The sequence below is a fragment of the Rutidosis leptorrhynchoides genome, chromosome 4, assembly GCF_046630445.1.
Source record: "Rutidosis leptorrhynchoides isolate AG116_Rl617_1_P2 chromosome 4, CSIRO_AGI_Rlap_v1, whole genome shotgun sequence".
Lineage (NCBI taxonomy): Eukaryota > Viridiplantae > Streptophyta > Magnoliopsida > Asterales > Asteraceae > Rutidosis > Rutidosis leptorrhynchoides.
Window position 1 is genome coordinate 442,747,320 of NC_092336.1, and position 24,847 is coordinate 442,772,166.

At 31.1% G+C, this 24,847-nt stretch overlaps 1 pseudogene; it reads left to right on the forward strand.

Annotated features, from left to right (window-relative positions):
- LOC139904017 (uncharacterized) overlaps positions 1-24,847 on the forward strand; it is a 201,587-nt pseudogene that overhangs the window by 64,217 nt on the left and 112,523 nt on the right.

The window sequence follows — 24,847 nt, forward strand, 5'->3', positions numbered from 1 at the left end:
TCACTACACCGTACCAAGTGTAGTTACCAAAACGAAGTACTGTGCAACCGTTGAATACTGGTCGTCCAGTCCGGTTGGGGTTGTCAGGCCCGATAGATCTATCAACAGGATTCGCGTTTACAATACCCATGTAAATAGTAGTTACCAAGCTACAGGGAAGTATGCCAGTGGTACAACTCAACGTAGAATATATTTTTAAGTACTTGTGTCTATTTTGTAAACATTTATAAAAGCAGCGCATGTATTCTCAGCCTAAAAATATATATATTGCAAAAGCAATTAAAAAGGGAGCAAATGAAACTCACCATACTGTATTTTGTAGTAAAAATACATAGGACGACATTGAACAAGCATAGGGTTGGCCTCAGATTCACGAACCTATATCATTTATTAACACATAAAATGGTAATCGAACAAATTTATATATTATTAGTGGTTTAATTGTTATTTTAATTGGATTTTTCATTAATAACCTTATTAATTATATTTATTAATATTTATTATAAAGGTATTAATATAGTTATGTTATGTGTAGTAAATATAGTTTTATATAACTAATAATTATTTGATAAAATAATATTGATAATAATAATAACTAAAAGTTGTTTTATTTTACAATAATAATAATAATAATAATAATAGTTATTATGATAATATTATTGATAATATGAAAATAATAATATTAATGTCAAAATAATAATATCGATAGTAATAATAATAATTTTGATAAAAATGATAATCTTTCTAATAATGATAATAATAATAATAATAATAATAATAATGAATATATTACTACCTTTAAAGAGATTGTAAAAGTTTTCTAAAAAAAAAATAGCCTTTGCCAAGTCTCGAACCCACAACCTCTCGATAATCACCAACACCACAAAACATAACGTTTTCTATTCTTAATTATGGAACACCTTGTTGACTAATGGGGCCAGCTCCAACAACATGACTGAAACTCGCCCATCAAAATAATTAAATATACGGCTCAATCCAAATAGATAATTCAACCAACGAATAAAGAAAACTTTAGGTTCCTTTATAACCCACTAACGAGGAAAAAAACTGTGAGTGGGGTAACCTTGATTTAAAGTGATCGGCCAAAAAAAAACATATAATATACAGCACTTATTTTTGGCATGCTTCCTTTCAGTGTTAACACAACATGATTTATTAAATGGGTTCGACAGAAGCAATTGATAGGTATTCAATATCTTCTAGTCTCATCCAATCAGCCATGGTCACTATTATTTCCCCTTGATGTACCACCTGTTTCAATAACAAGTGGGTCTTGTTCGATCGTAATTTCAAACGATAAGAAATAATAATAGATTATGGTGACGTTTGCTTATAGGAGGAAGAAAAACCGAAAGAGATAGTGATAGTTTCAAATTGTAACAGGAAGAGGTAGCAGCAGGTTGGTGCTTTTGGGTTTTGGGTCTTTTCGATGGAACACAGAAATATAGTATCGATAACAATATAGCATGTGGTGATGGTCGTGCTATGGTGGTGATTCAAGGGGGTGATGTAGTTCGCGAAGAGGAGAGCGAAAACAATAAATGGTGCTCATATGATGCCGTGAAAGATGGTTGTGGTCGTGTAAGTGATTGTTGAATGGTGGCGGGTAAATGAAGGTTTTGTTCAAGAAGGTGATGGTTGAAGATGGTGAAGGTTCCCGGTGGTGCAAGGTCGTGATCTTCAAAGGGTGATGGATTAAAGAAGTAATGAAGTGGGTTTCATTAAAAAGGGTAAGATAAACAAGAGAAGGAATGAAGTAGGTAACGGGTTTTCATGGTTGTTCCAAACAGAAAACCGAAGCAAGTAAGTAGCAGAAAAAAATAAAATCTCGAGCTGTTGATTAGGAGAAATAAGATGGTTGTTCTCGGTGTTGGTGATCAATTAAGGTGGTGGCGAGGTAAGTGGGTTCAAGGTGGTTGAGTTTGATACTAGAAGGTGGTGGTGTGAGGTTGTGGAAGCTCACGCTGGACAACAAGCCCGAGAGATGGTTGTGGTTTTAGTTTCAGGTTCACGAAAAATTAAACAAGAAAGGAGTAATGGTTTGGTGTTCTTCTTGTTTCAATCGAAGCTATAAACAGAAAATGGAGAAAGGAGAGTGAAGGTGGTGTGTTTTTGGTTTTGTGAGAGATGCCATGTGTATGTAAATATAATTATATATAGACAGATATATAGACAAATATATTTGGAATATGAATCTTTAAATCGTGCATGTACAGTTGGTGATGATCAAGTTGCAAGGAAGTCCAAAAAGAAAACAGTAAAGGAATATTAAACATGAATCAATTATCATAAGTTAACAATCAATAACGTACAACTAATAAATAATAAAATATGTATTAGCAGCCATCATATTAACTTATTGTGTCGACAGTTTCCTCAGACTGCTAAATCGTACTTCGTTGTTAAATTAGGGGAAGGTAAAATGTCTTGGAAAAATTCTAAAATTTTAAATTAAATAACTTTATTTATTTCAGTCTTTTAGAGTGTAAAACTGGTCATTAATTATATACATTTATTAAAAAAAAAAAATTAATTATGAGCTTTCAACCTCGAGTAAAAATACTAAATGTTAAAATTAATCAAATAGATTCTAATTCTATTTTTAATAAAACTAAAATTTATAGAACTCGTTTTATTATATCATAAGTCGTTTACATATTAAATTAATTAAATCTTATATCACAATATTATATATATGTATATACATTTAAATATATATGTATCTATTTACAATTTGTTGTTCGTGAATCGTCGGCATAGTCGAAGGGTAAATGATGACATGAATATTGATTTCAACACTTTCGAGACTCAACATTACAGATTTTGCTTATCGTGGCAGAAGCATATAAAGATTAAAGTTTAAATTTGATCAGAAATTTCCGGGTCATTACAGTACCCACCCGTTAAAGAAATTTCGTCCCCGAAATTTGAGTGAGGTCGTCATGGCTAATAATAAAAATGTTTTCATGACGAATATGAGTTGATAAATATAGTTTTATCATTATTGATTAATATAAATAAAACGATTCGATCATGTGATGCGTACGAGTGAAGCTATCACAAAAGAGTGAAATGAGAAATAAAGATTCGTCTTTGACTTTTGACGTAGTCACGGTTGATTTCCGAAATTTAAGGAATTTAAGGAAATCTTCTAATCAGAAAGAAAATGTAATAACACGATTTATTAGCAACTGTTGAAATTACGGAAGAATAGAAATATCAAGGAAATATTTCCGTGATATGCTTAGAAATTAAGTAGAATGAAAGAGTCGTGTAACATGACACATGATGAGGATAAGGTCTGTGAATCATCATCACGTTACATTAGAAATTTAGCATGAATTACTGTAATATAACCACGTTGGCCCGGCGTCATTATATTATACTAACTCATGCTTCAATTCCCTACACTTCTCCAAAAATCATCCATAATTTAAACTCAAATTTTATAGAAGGATAGAAACTGAAACACTTTCTTTTATGAAGTAATATAGATAGCACGATAAGATGATGAAGAAAAGTAAGGAACAAGATATTCGGACAAAGATATTTATGAAGAAAACTCAAATTTATGAAGAAAACTCAAATTTTGGACAAAGATATTTATGAAGATATCTTCAGAAATATTGAAGATATTTATGACGATATTTTGAAATTTCTAGATCAAAGGATGATGAAGAAAATGTTTCCGCAAGGATTTAGAATAAGTAAGGAACAAGATATTCATTTAAAGGTTTCAGCAGGTACTGAATCGTCTGGATTCGTTAAGAACAGGTTTAGTGTTTGTGATTTATCCACAGTCTCCTTCATGGTTTGCTCAATCCGATTTTCAGTACTAAATTTTCTATCGAGCATTCGTAACACTTCCTTCTTTATCATCAACTTTTGGCCATTAAGACCATCTACAACATGCTGCTTCGTCAGCATTTTCAGAGTTAACAGATCTGGGTCATCGGTTATCAAACCGAGGTGGTTTCAAGAGAATTGTGTTTTTAGATGATTAAACGCTGATGGTAATATGGTGGGATATGAAAGGTTCTCCGATAGCAATAAGTGAGCGCGCATATATATCAAGGTGATCTTAAGGTTGTTTCAAACGAAAAGTCGAAGTTGACTTGCTGGAGCTGTGACAAAATTTGGCTAATTTGAAGAAGAACTGGAAAGTTATTTTGGGTAATAGTAATAACACCAAAAGAGTTAGCACAGATACGTGTTAATCGTTTGTTCAGGTTCCGAGTGTTTTTCAGGTGCATAACTATATGCATGAATCTTTTCTTCTGTAGATGAAGTGCGGCTGGTTCATCCTCTCGATCGAAGTGTTTTCAAGAATCATGAAAGATTTGAACGCGGATTGTAGTTGTCGAGGTACAAATGAGGTTTAAGATGAAATTAAGTGGCAAACTTGAAGAATTATTTAGTTTCATATGTTATAATCAGTATTTTAATTCATTTTAATTGTCCAAAGTTAGCAGTCCAATTGTCCAATGGTTCAATAGTCCAATGATTCATATACAGTTATATATATAATATTCGAATAAATTAATACGTATCGTGACCCATGTACCGGTCTCAGTATTGATCACAACTCAAACCATATATATATTTTGGAATCAACTCCAACCCTGTATAGCCAACTCCCACATTCACATATAGAGTGTCTATGGTTGTTCCGAAATATATATATATAGATGGGTCAATATGATAAGTCGAAACCTTGTATACGTGTCCCGTTATTTAAAGTGCGTAACATAAATAAATATATATCATGACCCGTGTACAACGTATTATCTCAGAATTAATCCGACGTATTGTGTACATGTGTCCCGATTAAAGTGCGTAAAAGTAAATAACGGAAATTAAATGACGATAAATAAAATTGCGAGAATGTAAATTGCGATAATGTAAATTATGATAAAATGTAATCAGTTAGCTGGGAACAGTTAGCTGGGAACAGTTAGCGTGGAATCTTAACAATATTTCAATTAGTTAATCTGTTTGTTTCTAACAAAATTTATTATATCCAATGTTTTCTTCATTATGCCACTTGTTGGATTCTGATAGGTCAAAATCCAAATATGAAATTGAACGAAAATGGATTCTGTGGTGAACGGATACGTATATCTATGGATACAAGTAGGATAGTGACTGACTGTTGAATCAGAGTCGAAGAATGTACCGTGTAGCTGATTAATGTGAAATCTAAATATTCCTCGGGTATTACCTACCCGTTAAAATATTTTTACCATTAACAGTTTGTAAAAAAGAATTTTAATTACAATCTTTATGAAAATATACGTGCATATATATTTCTTCAGATGTAATCATGGATTTAATGAGTCAATAAGATATTAAACTCATTTGATTTACCGTTAATACTAGATTACATAATCTCTAAAATTTTAGAAATTACATAATCGCCATGTCGAGCGAAGATAATCGATGTAGAACGATTCGTAGAACGATGATTATACTCGAGGTGCAGAATGAGATGGTGAGGCATGGATTGTTGAAACTTGGGTTATTGGTGGTACTGGTACCGTTGGTGCGGAAGCTGGTGATGTTACTGGTGTTGGTGATACTGCTGGTGCTTGCAAATTGTGTACCGTGCTCTCTAAAGTTAACACTCGAGCTCGGAGTTCTTTAACTTCTTTTACTAACCCTGGTTGGTTATCAGTGTGAGGTAAAGGTCGGATATCTTCTCTAGTTCCGTTAATGGTAGCCTCAAGACGAAAAATTCTTGCAAAAAGGGTATAAACGGTGTTGCGAACAGGTTCGCCGGTGAGCGGGTCGAGTACTCCGACGTTAGGTGGTAAGTTCGGCTCGTGATATGGAGTACCTTCTTCATTTCTCCATAGGGTAAGTATTTCGCGAACCCATCCCCACTTTCTAAAGAAATCACGGTAGTTGATCGGTTGGTGCGCTCCCGTCACGCTATCTTCGGAGTCAGAAGAACTTGGTCGATTCGTAGAGGCCATCGTACGCGATCACAGAAAAGATTTTTGGTATGAAAAGCTTAGTGACAGCAAATAATAGTTGGATGGTATTCTCAATGCATAATATGCATAGATATATATAGTACCAGGATCCCTTAAATTACGGAGAAATTTACGGAAGATATTAAGCAAAGTCTATCGTAATAGGTACGCTAAGATATAAATTTGTCTATACACTATCTATGCAATAAAGGCAGTAAGGCATGTCTAGACTTAGGAATGATTAGCAGGAAATTTTTCCACTAGGAATGATATACAATACTTATAATATGCAGCTAAGGTCGAAGTCCAGACTCGCTAATGCATCCTAACAACTATCAGTTAGACACACTAATGCAAGACCTGGTTCGCTAGGACCAACGCTCTGATACCACCTGTAACGACCCGTCCATATCCCCCTGGACGAAATCATCAACATTTGGTCCCATTGCGATGATCGACTCCAAGTAATGTCCTTAAATTGAGCAAATGCACAGCGGAAGACTTAATTCGTACCTGAGAATAAATATGCTTTAAAGTGTCAACCAAAAGGTTGGTGAGTTCATAGGTTTATCATAACAATCATTTCAATATGTTAATAGACCACAAGATTTCATAATCATAAACATAATACACTCGCAAGTGTATGTAAAGCATTCTAAGTGGTTGAGCACTTGGTAACCATACTTAACATTTAATCAACGTCGCATATTCCCTTTATTATGAAATCTCACTACACCGTACCAAGTGTAGTTACCAAAACGAAGTACTGTGCAACCGTTGAATACTGGTCGTCCAGTCCGGTTGGGGTGGTCAGGCCCGATAGATCTATCAACAGGATTCGCGTTTACAATACCCATGTAAATAGTAGTTACCAAGCTACAGGGAAGTATGCCAGTGGTACAACTCAACGTAGAATATATTTTTAAGTACTTGTGTCTATTTTGTAAACATTTATAAAAGCAGCGCATGTATTCTCAGCCTAAAAATATATATATTGCAAAAGCAATTAAAAAGGGAGCAAATGAAACTCACCATACTGTATTTTGTAGTAAAAATACATAGGACGACATTGAACAAGCATAGGGTTGGCCTCAGATTCACGAACCTATATCATTTATTAACACATAAAATGGTAATCGAACAAATTTATATATTATTAGTGGTTTAATTGTTATTTTAATTGGATTTTTCAATAATAACCTTATTAATTATATTTATTAATATTTATTATAAAGGTATTAATATAGTTATGTTATGTGTAGTAAATATAGTTTTATATAACTAATAATTATTTGATAAAATAATATTGATAATAATAATAACTAAAAGTTGTTTTATTTTACAATAATAATAATAATAATAATAATAATAGTTATTATGATAATATTATTGATAATATGAAAATAATAATATTAATGTCAAAATAATAATATCGATAGTAATAATAATAATTTTGATAAAAATGATAATCTTTCTAATAATGATAATAATAATAATAATAATAATAATAATAATAATAATGAATATATTACTACCTTTAAAGAGATTGTAAAAGTTTTCTAAAAAAAAATAGCCTTTGCCAAGTCTCGAACCCACAACCTCTCGATAATCACCAACACCACAAAACATAACGTTTTCTATTCTTAATTATAGAACACCTTGTTGACTAATGGGGCCAGCTCCAACAACATGACTGAAACTCGCCCATCAAAATAATTAAATATACGGCTCAATCCAAATAGATAATTCAACCAACGAATAAAGAAAACTTTAGGTTCCTTTATAACCCACTAACGAGGAAAAAAACTGTGAGTGGGGTAACCTTGATTTAAAGTGATCGGCCAAAAAAAAACATATAATATACAGCACTTATTTTTGGCATGCTTCCTTTCAGTGTTAACACAACATGATTTATTAAATGGGTTCGACAGAAGCAATTGATAGGTATTCAATATCTTCTAGTCTCATCCAATCAGCCATGGTCACTATTATTTCCCCTTGATGTACCACCTGTTTCAATAACAAGTGGGTCTTGTTCGATCGTAATTTCAAACGATAAGAAATAATAATAGATTATGGTGACGTTTGCTTATAGGAGGAAGAAAAACCGAAAGAGATAGTGATAGTTTCAAATTGTAACAGGAAGAGGTAGCAGCAGGTTGGTGCTTTTGGGTTTTGGGTCTTTTCGATGGAACACAGAAATATAGTATCGATAACAATATAGCATGTGGTGATGGTCGTGCTATGGTGGTGATTCAAGGGGGTGATGTAGTTCACGAAGAGGAGAGCGAAAACAATAAATGGTGCTCATATGATGCCGTGAAAGATGGTTGTGGTCGTGTAAGTGATTGTTGAATGGTGGCGGGTAAATGAAGGTTTTGTTCAAGAAGGTGATGGTTGAAGATGGTGAAGGTTCCCGGTGGTGCAAGGTCGTGATCTTCAAAGGGTGATGGATTAAAGAAGTAATGAAGTGGGTTTCATTAAAAAGGGTAAGATAAACAAGAGAAGGAATGAAGTGGGTAACGGGTTTTCATGGTTGTTCCAAACAGAAAACCGAAGCAAGTAAGTAGCAGAAAAAAATAAAATCTCGAGCTGTTGATTAGGAGAAATAAGATGGTTGTTCTCGGTGTTGGTGATCAATTAAGGTGGTGGCGAGGTAAGTGGGTTCAAGGTGGTTTAGTTTGATACTAGAAGGTGGTGGTGTGAGGTTGTGGAAGCTCACGCTGGACAACAAGCCCGAGAGATGGTTGTGGTTTTAGTTTCAGGTTCACGAAAAATTAAACAAGAAAAGAGTAATGGTTTGGTGTTCTTCTTGTTACAATCGAAGCTATAAACAGAAAATGGAGAAAGGAGAGTGAAGGTGGTGTGTTTTTGGTTTTGTGAGAGATGCCATGTGTATGTAAATATAATTATATATAGACAGATATATAGACAAATATATTTGGAATATGAATCTTTAAATCGTGCATGTACAGTTGGTAATGATCAAGTTGCAAGGAAGTCCAAAAAGAAAACAGTAAAGGAATATTAAACATGAATCAATTATCATAAGTTAACAATCAATAACGTACAACTAATAAATAATAAAATATGTATTAGCAGCCATCATATTAACTTATTGTGTCGACAGTTTCCTTAGACTGCTAAATCGTACTTCGTTGTTAAATTAGGGGCGGGTAAAATGTCTTGGAAAAATTCTAAAATTTTAAATTAAATAAATTTATTTATTTCAGTCTTTTAGAGTGTAAAACTGGTCATTAATTATATACATTTATTAAAAAAAAAAAATTAATTATGAGCTTCAACCTCGAGTAAAAATACTAAATGTTAAAATTAATCAAATAGATTCTAATTCTATTTTTAATAAAACTAAAATTTATAGAACTCGTTTTATTATATCATAAGTCGTTTACATATTAAATTAATTAAATCTTATATCACAATATTATATATATGTATATACATTTAAATATATATGTATCTATTTACAATTTGTTGTTCGTGAATCGTCGGCATAGTCGAAGGGTAAATGATGACATGAATATTGATTTCAACACTTTCGAGACTCAACATTACAGATTTTGCTTATCGTGGCGGAAGCATATAAAGATTAAAGTTTAAATTTGATCGGAAATTTCCGGGTCATTACAAGTTAGCGTGGATTCTTAACAAAGTTTCTCATAGTTAATTTGTTTGTTTCTAACAAATTTTATTTTGTCAAATGTTTCCTTCGTTATGCCACTTGTTGGATTCTGATAAATCAAAATCCAAATATGAAACTGAATGAAAATAGTTATTCTGTGATGAACGGATTCGTACTTCTGTGGTTGTAAGTAGGATAGTAAATGATTATTGAATCAGATTCGAAGAATGTACAGTATAACTTATTAATGTGAAATCTAAATATTCCTCGGGTATTACCTACCCATTAAAATATTTTCATCATTAACAGTTTTGTACGAAAGAATTTTTTTAATTACAATCTTTATGAAAATATACTTACATATATATTTTCCTCAGATGTAATCATGGATTTAATGAGTTAATATGATATTAAACTCATCTGATTTACGCCTAAAATTAGAGTACTTAATCTCTAAAATATTAGAGATTACATAATCATCATGTCGAACGAAGATAAATAACGTAGAACGATACGTAGAACGAAGATCATACTCGAAGTACAGATGGTGATATTGAGGCATGGATTGTTGATGGTACTGGTGCTATTATTGATGGTAGTATTGGTGCCGGTGATGTTGCTGAAGCTGGTAGATTTTGCACTATATTCTCCAAATCGATTACTCGAGCGCGAAATTCGTTGACTTCTTCTATTATTCCAGGATGATTGTCGGTTGGAACGAGCGGATGAATAAGATTTAGAATTGTGGATAGAATATAATTGTGACGAGATACTCTGGAAATGAGAGAAAATGGTGTCTCGAACGGGTTCGCCGGTAAGTGCTTCTGGTTCATCGTCAAGAGGGTAATTTGGTTGGTGGAAAGGATCGCCTTCTTCGCGTCTCCATTGATTAAGTCGACTACGAACCTATCAGATGAATTGGGGATGACTGATTGGTTGATTTATTCCGGTGACGCTGATAGGTGAAACTCCATATCGGAATAGCTGTCGGGATCCGAGGAATTCGAACTGGTTGAGGGATTCATCTCGTACGATCAGATGAAGGACATTTCGATAAGAAATAGATTATAGGATATAGATTAGTACTCTGCAATACATAATTTACATATGCATATATAATACTAAAATCCCATAAGTTACGGAGGAATCTACGGAAGCTGTCAGGCAAAGTAACAACAACAGATATGCTAAGATATGAATTTATCTATACACTGTCTATGCAATAGCGGCAGTAAGACGTGTCTAGACTTTAAGGATGATAAACAAGTAATTTTTGACACGAAATGATAAGCAAAACTTTTGACATGCAGACACGGTCGAAGTCCAGACTCACTAATGCATCCTAACGACTTATCAGTTATACACACTAATGCAGACCTGGTTTGCTAAGACCACCGCTCTGATACCAACTGTGAAGACTCGTCCTAATCCATCCGGACGAAGTCCCTATCGATTGTAAACGATTCACAACAGTTGATTACATAGCGAGATACTTGACCTCTATATGATACATTTACAAACATTGCATTCGTTTTTGAAAAGACAATCTTTCATTTCGTCGAAAGTTGACGGCATGCATACCATTTCATAATACATCTAACTATAATTGACTTAATAATAATCTTGATGAACTCAACGACTCGAATACAACGTCTTTTGAAATATGCCATGAATGACTCCAAGTAATGTCTCTAATATGAGCTAATGCACAGCGGAAGATTTCTTTCATACCTGAGAATAAACATGCTTTAAAGTGTCAACCAAAAGGTTGGTGAGTTCATTAGTTTAACATAAATAATCATTTCATAATTTTAATAGACCACAAGATTTCATATTTCCATTTCTCATAAACATACGTCCCATGCATAGAGACAAAAATATCATTCATATGGATTGAACACCTGGTAACCGACATTCACAATATGCATATAAGAATATCCCCATCATTCCGGGATCCTCCTTCGGACATGATATAAATTTCGAAGTACTAAAGCATCCGATACTTTGGATGGGGCTTGTTGGGCCCGATAGATCTATCTTTAGGATTCGCGTCAATTAGGGTGTCTGTTCCCTAATTCTTAGATTACCAGACTAAAAAGGGGCATATTCAGTTTAATAATCCAACCATAGAATGTAGTTTTAAGTACTTGTGTCTATTTCGTAAAACAGATATAAAACAGCGCATGTATTCTCAGTCCCAAAAATATATATTTCAAAAGCATTTAAAAAGGGAGCAAATGAAACTCACTGTACTGTATTTTGTAGTAAAAATACATATGACAACATTGAACAATGCAGGGTTGGCCTCGGATTCACGAACCTATATCATTTGTATACATATTAACACATATAATAGTATTCGAATGAATATATATATATATACATATATATATATATATATATATAAATTTTTGTAATTACATTACTTTTATATTAATAACATATATTTTTAATTTGTATGTTCATTCAAATGGTTAATATTTTATAGTTATATTAATATATTGATATACGTACTTGTTTAATATTATATTTAAAAATCGATAATTTGTTGTTTGTAAGTGTTTATATAAATAATTTTTAGTAGGTTTTATATATATATATATATATATATATATATATATATATATATATATATATATATATATATATATATATATATATATATATAGTTATGTGAAGTTTTAATATAAGTGTAGTATATATAATAAATATATTTTTATGTACAAAATATTTATTTGCTTAAAAATGATAGTTTTTGAGATTAATAAAGATAATATTAATAATCATATTATTTAATATTAATACTTATTTTGACAATAATATTATTAGTAATAACAATAATAATTATAATTATAATTGTAACTAGGGTTATGTTAACGATAATAATAGTTGGTAACTACTACTTATATTAATAGTAGTAATAATAATAAGTAACATTCATAATACTTATTAATAATAATTCAGATACTTAATAATAATAACAATAATATTCTAATCAAAATAATGATAACTAATACTTATTTAAACATTAATATTAATAATAATTATAATACATGTGATAATAATAATAACTATAACTAATGATAATAATACAAATAACAATAATAAGAATAATAATTAATAATAATAATAATAATAATAATAATAATAATAATAATAATAATAATAATAATAATAATAATAATAATAATAATAATAATAATAAATGAAATAAAAGATTTATACCCTTTTTTAGAAGCTTTATTAAAAAGAATGCTCACGACGGGGCTCGAACCCTAGACCTCCCACTCACCGCTAACACCCATAACTACTCATCTGTTTCTGTATTTCTAATTATAATCGTAATTTAATTCTATTAAATCCTTGTCTTCTGTTTCCTCTTCATCTTCCAAATTCAATCAACCAGACACAAATCAAACTCCATAAATATTGAATTTCCAGCTTATTTTATAACTTGAGTTGAAACAGAAACATTTAGCTTTAGGTGTACGGATTAACAGAAAAATGAAATCTTAAAAAAAACTAATAAAAAGACTGCTGCTGTTAGCGGTTTTTAAAAAAAATAATAATATGAACCTCAAATCGATTTTCGAGTTCCAGAGGGTTTTAGACCAAAGTTAAAACATGAAATAAGTTCCAACTCGTCCATTTAATCTTTTTGAAACATTAATTTGATCCAAAACATCAAAACTTTTACGAATTTCACTATGAACCTCTCAGTTGACTTTTTATGAATTAAGTTTGACTCGAAAAATTCTAACTCAATACATAAAATTGAGTCTTGTGATTTTACAGATAGTTGGAATAGACCAATCCTAACAAGACCTCAATAACACAATTGGAATTGGAGTTCAATTTAGAGATATGCATAAAAAGTTAATAGAACAGAGATGTCGTCTGGGGTTTAAAAAAAAATAAATTCAGTCGATAATTGGAGCTGTTACAATTGTTAATTGATAGTAGTGAATAAAGAACTGAATGAGCTAACTAATTTGCTAAACCATTCGATTGATTTATCTCCTATTTAGTCGATATTTAATATTCTATCAGGTACACAACAAAATAAAAAAATAGAAGATGAAAACAACATCTAACAGATTCATACCATTTGATGTCATCCTTCAAAAATTTGCAGACCAAAACAAGATTTATAACAGTTAAAAGTGTAATGAAATCGCCTTTAGGATTTGCCTAGTACGAATTTTTATTGACTTTTTATATAAAATACAAAATTAATGTTTATTATTGAATATAATTATATAAATATATAAATAATAATAATAATACTTTTAATAATAATACTAATAATAATAATAAATAATACTGTTAATAATAATAATAAATAATAATAATTCTAATAATAATAGTTATAAGGGTGATAATAATATTGTTTAGGATAATAATAATATATATTGTTTCATTTAAACAAAAAAAATGGTAACTATAGAATAATGCTTTTTAATGATAATGGTAATGATACTTTCTACAATAATGATAATCATACTACAACTTAAACACATCATAATTTATATATATATATATATATATATATATATATATATATATATATATATATATATATATATATATACATTTTAAATTTGAAGTAATAATATTACAATTATTAATATTAATATTAACAACAATAAAAAAAATAATGAAAGTAATGGAAATAATATATCAATTATATTCAACTTTGTAATTTAATATGATACCATTTATTATTTATGTAATATTATATTACGTGATGTCATTTACTGATTAGTCAATATTTATAGATTTTATGTATTTATTTAATAGAAATCTTATATAGATTCATAACAACATATATATATATTTATGTATATATATATTTATATATATTTATTTTATCAGTAACTTAATTACCTTAATTATTACATTCCAATTAATTAAAGTATTCTTTATTAAATCTTAATATTATATATTCTTATTTTATATTTATAATATATATATATATATATATATATATATATATATATATATATATATATATATATATATATATATACATACTCATTTACAAATAATGGTTTGTGAATTGCAGGGGATAATTAAAGGTCAAATGAATTTATGTAAACAGTTTCAAAATTTTAAAACTCAACTTTACAGACTTTGCTAATCGTGTCGAAATTATATAGAAATTAAGTTTAAATTTGGTCAGAAATTTCCGGGTCACTACATAAGACTTGTCAAAGTAATTCGTGACATTGCCTTAAAAGACTATTTATTTACGTTTACATCAACTTTTTAAATACAGGTGTGTTCCTTCACATTCGACACTTAATGTCAAGCTTGAACTACTTCCACTTTTTAAATACAGGTATCTATGTTTACTATTGTAACAATCCCTTTTTAGTTTCTTTATACTTGGATACTTTGACATGGTTATGTAATGAATGAATTCCTTAATAATTCACCACATGCTTGAAAGTTGAAATACAAAATTGGAAAATGATTAGTATAATTATTTGACAAAAATTGGTAAATGACTTATACTTACAAGTATTTTACAAAAGTTAAAATGATACCAATTAAAACATCACGACATGCTTTATGTACATGTCCATAACCACATGCAACCATACCGGTTACTGGGTAACATATATATTTTTATTCACTTTATGATATATGTGTTGCGGGTACATAATGATGTGTTAATGTTTGTTTGTTACTGTAATTTTACTTGACTGATTAGTGTTTGGATGTCTTTCAGTTGTGGTTACTGTTTTACGAATCTGATAGTTATTGTTCTACGAATTAGATGGGCGCACTGTTATGGTATGCATTTCCAGCCATTTTTTGAGATTTCTCAGTGTAAGTAGCAAAATAGGCGGGTCAGAGGTAGGTCTATCTGGTTCACAAGGCAAAGCTTTCCAGTAAACTTTTTTGTATTGAAAAATTTATGCGACTACTTCTCTTGATAATTTTTGCAATCTGCAGGTATATATTTTTGCAATCTGCAGGTATATTTTCTCAATTTCTATTTTCAAAGTTTTCGCGCATGTCGTACGTGGTGATGAAATTTCAAGGAGTTGTGCATGTCTTCAAGGGGCCAAAGCTTACTCCAACACTACTATGAAGCAACATAAAATTGTCAGTGAAGCAATCAAATCTGGGCTGAATAGTTTGCCACTTTTGAAGATCATGGAAAATGGTAATTTATTTATGTTTGCCACTTTTGAATAGTTTGCCACTTTTGAAGACCATGAACACGGAAACACACATTTTATTTATGTTTGTTTTATGTACAGTCCATGTCAACTGTTCTCATAAGTAACTTGTCATTTGAGAATCCTAGATTAGTTATGTGAACTTGAATTATTCGGGCTGTCATTGGTAAACGAACACAATGGCCACCAAACATGTGATATCTACAGTTTTTTAATTGTTTTTTCAATTGTTTGTGTATAGCAATATCCATACTTTTGGGTAGTGAATTAGTAAATTTAAGGCAATGTACTTATTCGATTAATATTTACTTATGCTGACAAAGACTCAAGATACAACAAATAAGAAGCAAGTTTCAATACATTTTTCTGTAATATTTAAAATGATCTCAACATCCTTTGCAATCATACAAAAACTTGAATGCATTTGATGGATTGAAAAACATTGTTTGTTTAATTATCTACTACGATGTTTTATTTTCAATCTTCATTTGATATTGTCATCAATAACTTATGTATTAATAATTAGTCTAATTAGAGCCAACCGTGCAACGTATGGGCTCTCAAAGTCTAGTATAAATCATATATAATAATCCTTTTCATTTCGTACATTGTTTGAATTGATTAAAAGTGGTAGCATTTCTTGATCACTCACATCTTGACACGTGTCATTCTTTTTTTGACGATTCAATTCATCCCCGTGCAGTGGCCAGGAAAAGGGAATAATCCTTCTGAACGTGAAAACCTTATCCGTTATCTTGTGACCTTTTTTCTGACCATATATTTTTCTTGACACTTGAGAGGGAGAGGGAGATAGTCTTTACATATTTTTAGTTAAATTTTATATTTGTTTTTTTTTCTCTGTAGGTGCTAATTCACCTGTCACTCTTGGACTTTTCGGTTATCTGGGTTTGACCTTGGTCAATGGAAGCATATTGCTGTACCGACGACATGAAATTAACGTAATTTCACTTTCCTTCACTCCTGTTATAAACATATATATTTGTGTCTGATTGTATCTAAAGCCTCATTTTGATAATCCTATGGTGGTTTATGTCTAAGTTCCTATGTAATTGCTTTAAAGTTGACCATTGTTTTAAGAAGTAGGATGATTTTTATATGGAAGGTGATTTGCACACAATCATTTTTTATCCATACACAACCAAACATGTTTTATAATGTTGCACAGTACAACACTTTAAAACATGTTTGGTTGTGTACGGATACAAAATGATTGTGTAGCAAATCATCACCCTTTTTATATTTCCTTTTGGCAGATCCCATGGTATTGGTATGCTCTGTTAGCATTTTTTGATGTCCAAGGCAATTTTCTTTGTAGGTTTGCTTCCCCTCGTCTCTTACTTACGAATGGGTCGGTTCGGGCTATACTAATCTCTAATGGGTTAAACAGGTAAAACCAGTAAAGTGTTGGAAAATCGTGTGTACTTTTAAATCAGATTAACGCAGCGGATAGTTAAAATAATAATCAATTATTATTTTAAAACCATTTACAAAATTAAATATTAATATATTTAAATTTAATAAAACATACACATGATTAACGATCTCAAAGATCCAGTTACACCACTAATAATTGTCAAAATATGTAATTCACAAAGTGAGTAAACGATATACCTTTCTTGAAGAAACTAATTGAAGGAGAGAAACGTACGATCAAAAGTATGACCGTCTCTTAGGATAGTCCACACTACACTTCAAACAACGTCAATGGATGCTAGTCCAAACCCAAGAAACTTATCAATATAATCAAGTTATATTAATAAGATTAATAATACTCCGTATAAATGATGCTTTTGAAAAGAGTAAAAGAAGACTAATGATGATTGTCTTCTTACAAAAATATCACAAAGGTTTTTGGGACTTGTTCTCTTTATCTTTTTTACTTACTTACATTCAAGCCTTAAAAGAACATCTATATATATAATAGGGAGGAAAAACCAAACCACCTCATGATTCACATTTATTCGATTATTTAAATAAATACATGAGTCATCATCCACCAACTATTTATTTTTGTTGGCCACCAAGATTATTTAAATCATAACTTTTGAAATCAAATTTCCATATTAGTTAAGCGTAACAATCAAATGAGATTTTCTTTTTGTTCAAAACAAGATACGGAGTATATTATAAGTAAAGTGAAAATCCTCTCTATCATGTCGCTTTTATGTGAATAGTAAATTAATTAATTTCGTTTCATTTACTATTCATATGAATAGTAAATGAATTAATTTCGATTTACTATTTTGTTACCTGAGTAATATATATACATCATATATATTTTATTTGACGTCTCGGTGTATATGTGTGTGACCCCGAAAGCTCAAATGAAGTTGGCCATATAGTTATATGTTGTACCTTGCACATTAATCCTACAGACTCCCACTTGTGCATGGCACAAAACCAAGTAACTATATAAACAATGGTAAGCGTCTAGCAACACGTCATTGTCCCCAAATTCACGTGAGGGTAGTTTCTCGAAACTTTTTATGGTAAGTGTTAAATGTCATTCGTCCTTTTGTTTCAGATACTTTAGTTAAACTTGATATATGGATCATCGGTCATTCTCATTTGTTTAACAATTTTATTTCTCGATCTTAGAACTGATTAGATCACCAAATTAATTAAGTATCATCTTAATTACATCTGGGTGCGGCCACATAAATATCTTATTCATTCATCGAGGAGCTCAAAAAGTATCTAACTCCAAACATTTTAGAGGAACAAATCCTATATTGCATACACGTGTCTATCACGAGCTTTACATTATACCCAATAATGGTCTTTATAACAGCCTTATTCAGGACATCGTTTAACCATATCAAAGTACAATGCTACACTCATCAAGACGGGCGTGCATCTCAAGTCTAAGGACACAAAGACATAATCACTAAAAGATTCACTACTGACTACTATCCATGTAGTGACATCTCATGGTTGGGTCATTCCAATATTCATCATCAATGAATACATATGAATTTTGGTCTCAATAAGTTAACTATTCATCATCAATGAATATAACCAAAATTTCACATTAATCTTAATTCATGTTATTCCCATAACATGACCGATTATGGAGATTTTGAATAATCAACAATTATTCATGGATTAAACATGCTAATATAAAACACAGTGATATAAATGAAAATGATCATACCAACTATATATCAATTCATTAATATAAAACTGCTTAATGTTCCAAAAATATCCAAATACTAAATTACAAATGAAAAAGATCAGCAGCATAACGAAGTCCAGTATTACTAGAATGATCATCATGCTTGTTGTGCATCATGGGCTTCATGATCGGGTCAGTCACATTATCATTTGTATGAACTTTTAAGAATACCAATATCATTCTTCTTAATGACTTAATGAATGTAGTCAAACTTTTGAAGAATGTGCCAGATACTTTTATGTACATGTGATTCTTTCAAAAGTATATTAACACTCGAACTATCACAGAATATATTATCGAAGATTAAATGTTGTGTACTACTCTGAGTAAAACAACAAACTTCCTTATCCAGACAGCTTTCTGAGCAGCTTCTCAGTCAACAATGTATTCTTCTTTTGTTGTAGATTTTTCAATAGTGCTCTGTCTAGAGCTCTTCCAATCAACTGTCTTGCCCATCATGACAAAGAAACAACGTTACTGGATCGAGAATCATCTTGATCAGTTTAAAAACTAGAATCAGTATAAAACTTAATACTTAACTCTTCTTCCAAACCACCGTAAACCAAGAACATATCATTAGTACTCTGCAAATACTAAAGAATACTCTTAACAACAATCCAATGTACTTCACCTGGATTATGTTGACAATGACTCGTCAAACTCAAAACTAACGAAACATCGAGTATAGTACATATCATGGCATACATAATGGATCATATAGCCAAAGCATATGTGATACATTTCATTTGTCTCATCTCATCTGCTGTGAGAGGACTTTTGAAACTTTCTCAAGGTTATGCCCTTTTGTATTGGCAAAGCTCCATGCTTGGAGTTTTGCATGCTAAATCTCTGCAAGATAATGTATGTACTTTGATTCAAACCAATAAGCCAATTGGATCTATTGTATAGATCCTCATTCCAATAATATAAGTAGCTTCATCAAGATCCTTTATGGAAATATATTTTCCAAGCCAAGACTTGACATCTTGCAAGTTGGAATGTTATTTCTAATAAGTAATATGTCATCAACATATAAGATCAAGAAGACCACTTTGCTCCCACTAGCTCTAATGTAAACTCAGGGCTTATCTTGATTTTGAGAAAAATTAAACACTTTGATTTTCTCATTAAACTTAAGATTCTAGCTCCTGGATGCTTGCTTTAATCCATAAATGAATTTTAAAAGCTTGCATACTTTATTAGGATGTCTAGGATTCATAAACCCTTCCGGCTGAACCATATATATGTCCTCGCTTAGGTCGCCATTTAGGAAAGCGGTTTTGACATCCATTAACCATATTTTATTATCATAAAAAGTAACCATGGCAATAAGTATCTTAATTGTTTTAAGGCTCGCGACTGGTGAAAAACTTTCATCATAACCTTTTGTCACCAATCGAGCTTTAAAAGTGTTTACATTACCGTCCATATCAGTCTTTCTTTGAAGACCCATTTTTACCTCATTGTGTTACAATTGGGTAGAAGATCAATTAAGTCTTATACTTGATTATCCTTCATGGACTGCATATATGTATTCATAGAATCTAGTCATTTTCAGATTCATGATCTGATATGGCCTCACGCAGCTAGAGGGTTCATCATAATCCCTTAGTTGAGGTTTATCTAAATTAATCAGATAATTAAACCTCATAAGTTGATGAGTTCTACTAGACCTATAAAGTGCAGGTGTAACACGTTCTGGCTCACCAACAGTGCGCTCAGTTTCAACGTGTGGATTGCTAGTGCTTATTGAGGTTATGTTACTTTAAAGTACTTGAATTTCTTCAAGATCTACTTTACTCCCACTGATTTCTTGTAAGAGAAGATCTCTTTCCAGGAATTCAGCAGACCGAGCAGAAAACACGTTGTCTTCAGCTTGATAGTAAAAGTAGTAACCCATTGTTTCCTTTATGTATCGTACAAAGTAACATTAGATAGTTCTGGGTTCTAATTTGTTTGAAGTGTCATGCTTCACGTACGCTTTACAACCCCAAACTTTCAGATAAGACAACTTGGGATTCTTCCCATGCCATAACTCATATGGTGTCTTTTCTACCTTCATAGTTGGAATCACATTGAGTATGCCTGCAGCAGACTCTCATGCATATCCCTAAAAGACGGTAGTAGAGAAATCAGACTCATCATAAATCAAACTATATCAAGTAAAGTTCGATTCCTCTTACTTAGACACACCATCGTGTTGTGGTGTGTAAGGTAGAGTAAACTATAAGACAATCCCACAATTCTTTAGGTGGTCCAAAAACTCTTGAATCATAAACTCACTTACTCCATCGGAGCGAAGTGCTTTAATGGTCTTTCCAAGCTGATTATCTACTTCATTTTGGAATACTTTTGAATGTTAAAATATCTTTACATTTATGTTTCAGCAAGTGAACATAATCATAGCTACTGTACTCACCAGTAAATGTAATGAAGTAAAATTAACTAAATCTATACATTGTTCTTAAAGGGCTACATACAACAGTATGTATTAGTCCTAGAAGATCTTTAGCTCTTTTACCTAATTCGGAGAAAGAAGGATTTGTCATCTATGCAGATAAACATGAAACACATACATCAAATGACTCAGAGTCAATTGATTCCAAAGGTCCATTAGATTACAACAACAACAGCAACAATACCCAATTCCACTGAAGTGGAGTATGGGAGAGGTTAGATGTAGACAGTCCTTTCCTCTACCCTAAAGTAAAAGGGAAGTCATTCATCCACCCACGGATACATATCGATCCCCAGGTAGAGGAAGTCGTCCCTCCCTATTCTGTAGAGCAGAGAGGCTGCTTCCTAGGGACCTCCGACCAGAAAGAACCATGAAAACCGATATGTGAAATAAAAAATAAACAAGTAAAGTTGATAAAATAGAAACTTCACCATGAATAATGTATACTCCAATACGATATGTATTGGTAAATAAAGCATATAACAATATAATGTAATATAGCATATAAGTAAAATATGTGAGTGTCAAATAAGTAAGTATAACAAGTCATGTAAGTACAATAAATATACGTAAACATGTTGGTAAGAAGCATGTAGGTATAATATGCAGTATAAAATAGATGGTATACTATGTAGGCATAGACAAATAAGTATACTATGTTAGCATAAAAACATGTGATATGTAAGTACGTATAATTTAATAGCTATATAATGTAATACAAACATGTAACCATAAAGTGCAATAAAGCATGTGAAATGCAACCAAAAGTCCATTAGATTGGAGTTTTGAAATGCATTGTTTGTTTATATGACCAATATGACAATGTCATCGATATGTCTTATTCAAGTCTTGCTTGAAGACTTTGGCTATGTAGGTATACATAGAATTCTCATTTGAAATTACACTATGCATATCAATTTCAAAAATACCATCACGTGGATAGGTAAGATAAATATATTATCCTTAGAAACTGAAATTCCTAAGTGTGTAAATGCAAGTTCAATACTAACATCTTTCAAAATATGTCGCTTGCAGTATTGAGGGAAAAATGCTATTGTTCCAACAGAACAATAAGACCACTTAGAGAAGTAAGTTCAGAGGTACCAATAGCTTTAACAAAAGCTTGATCCCCCTTGTCTACTTGCAAATTCAGTGTGTCTTTCTTCATTCTATTACTTCTTCTCATTCCCTTCATATTGTTACAGGTGTGAAAGCCACAACTAGTTAACAAAGATCTAGGAATCACTAGAAGAAGTATATAACTATATATGGAATATACCTGATTTGCTAGTCTCACCAGCGTTGCCTTTTCTCAGCTCAGATTGGAAGATAGGACAACTTCCTTCTCCAATTGCCAACCTTTCCATAATGGAAACATTCAGCGTCTTTTGTTGGGCTTTCCTTCTTGAAAGGTGGAACATTTTTCCTAGCAAATGATTTGTCATTTTCCTTCCACAAAGTATTCGGCTTATTCTTTTTCACCCTTCAATCCTATTTCTTCCTGATCATCGAACAACATTCGATAATCATTTTGCTGAGCAGCAGCAACTGCCACAACAGGAAGAAAGGATATGGGTTCTAAACTTTATTCAACTTCCAATTATGCTTGAGAACAATTCTCAGGTTGCAGTGCCAGTCTAGGAAGTTTGAACATTGAGTTTATCCTTCTCCAACAAAGAAGGAAGTGTGTTTTGGTTTACGGTTTGATTATTTGATATCTACAACAGATATAAGATTCAATTTAGTATTTCGATATTTAGCTTTAATAAATTAACTACCCAAGTTTTTATAATATTAAAAAAAACAATTAATTTACAAAAGCCTAAGATCCACATAGAGGTTCCATAGCCACATCTGTAGAGACCCGTCCTAATCCACCTGGACGAAATCTCCAACATTTAGTTCCATTGCGAGGTACTGACTTCTATATGCCATGAATGACTCCAAGTAATATCTTTAAATTGATCAAATGCACAGTGAAATATTTCTTTCGTACCTGAGAATAAACATGCTTTAAAGTGTCAACCAAAAGGTTGGTGAGTTCATTAGTTTAACATAAATAATCATTTCCATCATTTTAATAGACCACAAGATTTTCATTTTCATTTCTCATAAATAAACGTCCCATGCATAGAGACAAAAATCATTCATATGGATTGAACACCTGGTAACCGACCTTAACAAGATGCATATAGAATATCTCCATCATTCTGGGACTCCCTTCGGACATGATAAATTTGAAGTACTAAAGCATCCGGTACTTTGGATGGGGCTTGTTGGGCCCAATAGATATATCTTTAGAATTCGCGTTAATTAGAGTGTCTGTTCTCTAATTCTTAGATTACCAGACTAAAAAGGGGCATATTCGGTTTAATAATCCAGCCATAGAATGTAGTTTCATTTAATTGTGTCTATTTCGTAAAATAGTTATAAAAGCAGCGCATGTATTCTCAGTCCCAAAAATATATATTGCAAAAGCATTTAAAAAGGGAGCAAATGAAACTCACAATACTGTATTTCGTAGTAAAAATACATATGATGTCATTGAACAAGTGCAGGGTTGGCCTCGGATTCACGAACCTATATTAGTTATATATATTAAAACATATAATGAAAATCAAATAATTCCATCTATTAATTATATAGTATTTATATATTTAGTGCTGTAGTTTATATATAATTTGTACTAAATTCTAATATATTTTATATCTTAAATTGCATTATATATATGTATTTATTTTGTATATTCATAATAGAAATGTTAATATGTTTAATATATAATTATAGGTAATATTAATAAAATTTTAGTATAAGTATATTTTTATATACAAAATATTTATTTATTATAATAATATAATAACAATAAAGATAATGAAATTTTAAATAAAAAGGTAGTTTTAATAATAATAGTTATAATAATAATATAAATCTTAATAATTTTTAAATGATACTTTGATAATACTATAATTTTAATGAAAATGGAAATTTTAATAAAAATGATAATTTTAAAAATAATGATTTTTTTAAAAATAATAAAAACGATAATAATAATCCTAATAATGTTTCTTATAATAATAATAAGTAATAAGTAAACTACCTCAAAGAAGTACTCCTAAAAAAATGCCCAAGTCCGGGTTTGAACCCGCGACATCCCGCTAACCCTGTTAACACCTTAACCATCCCTCAACCATTCCTCCATACATTCATTTCTGTTTTAATAACCTGGATTAAGTATAAAGCTTATATCTATCTGTTTCCTTTTTTATTTTCTTCAATTTATAGAGTATCATCCTCATCATCTTTTCATTTCATCACCTTCGTTTATTTACTTATCATCACAGAATCATTTTGTTACCAGCTTGT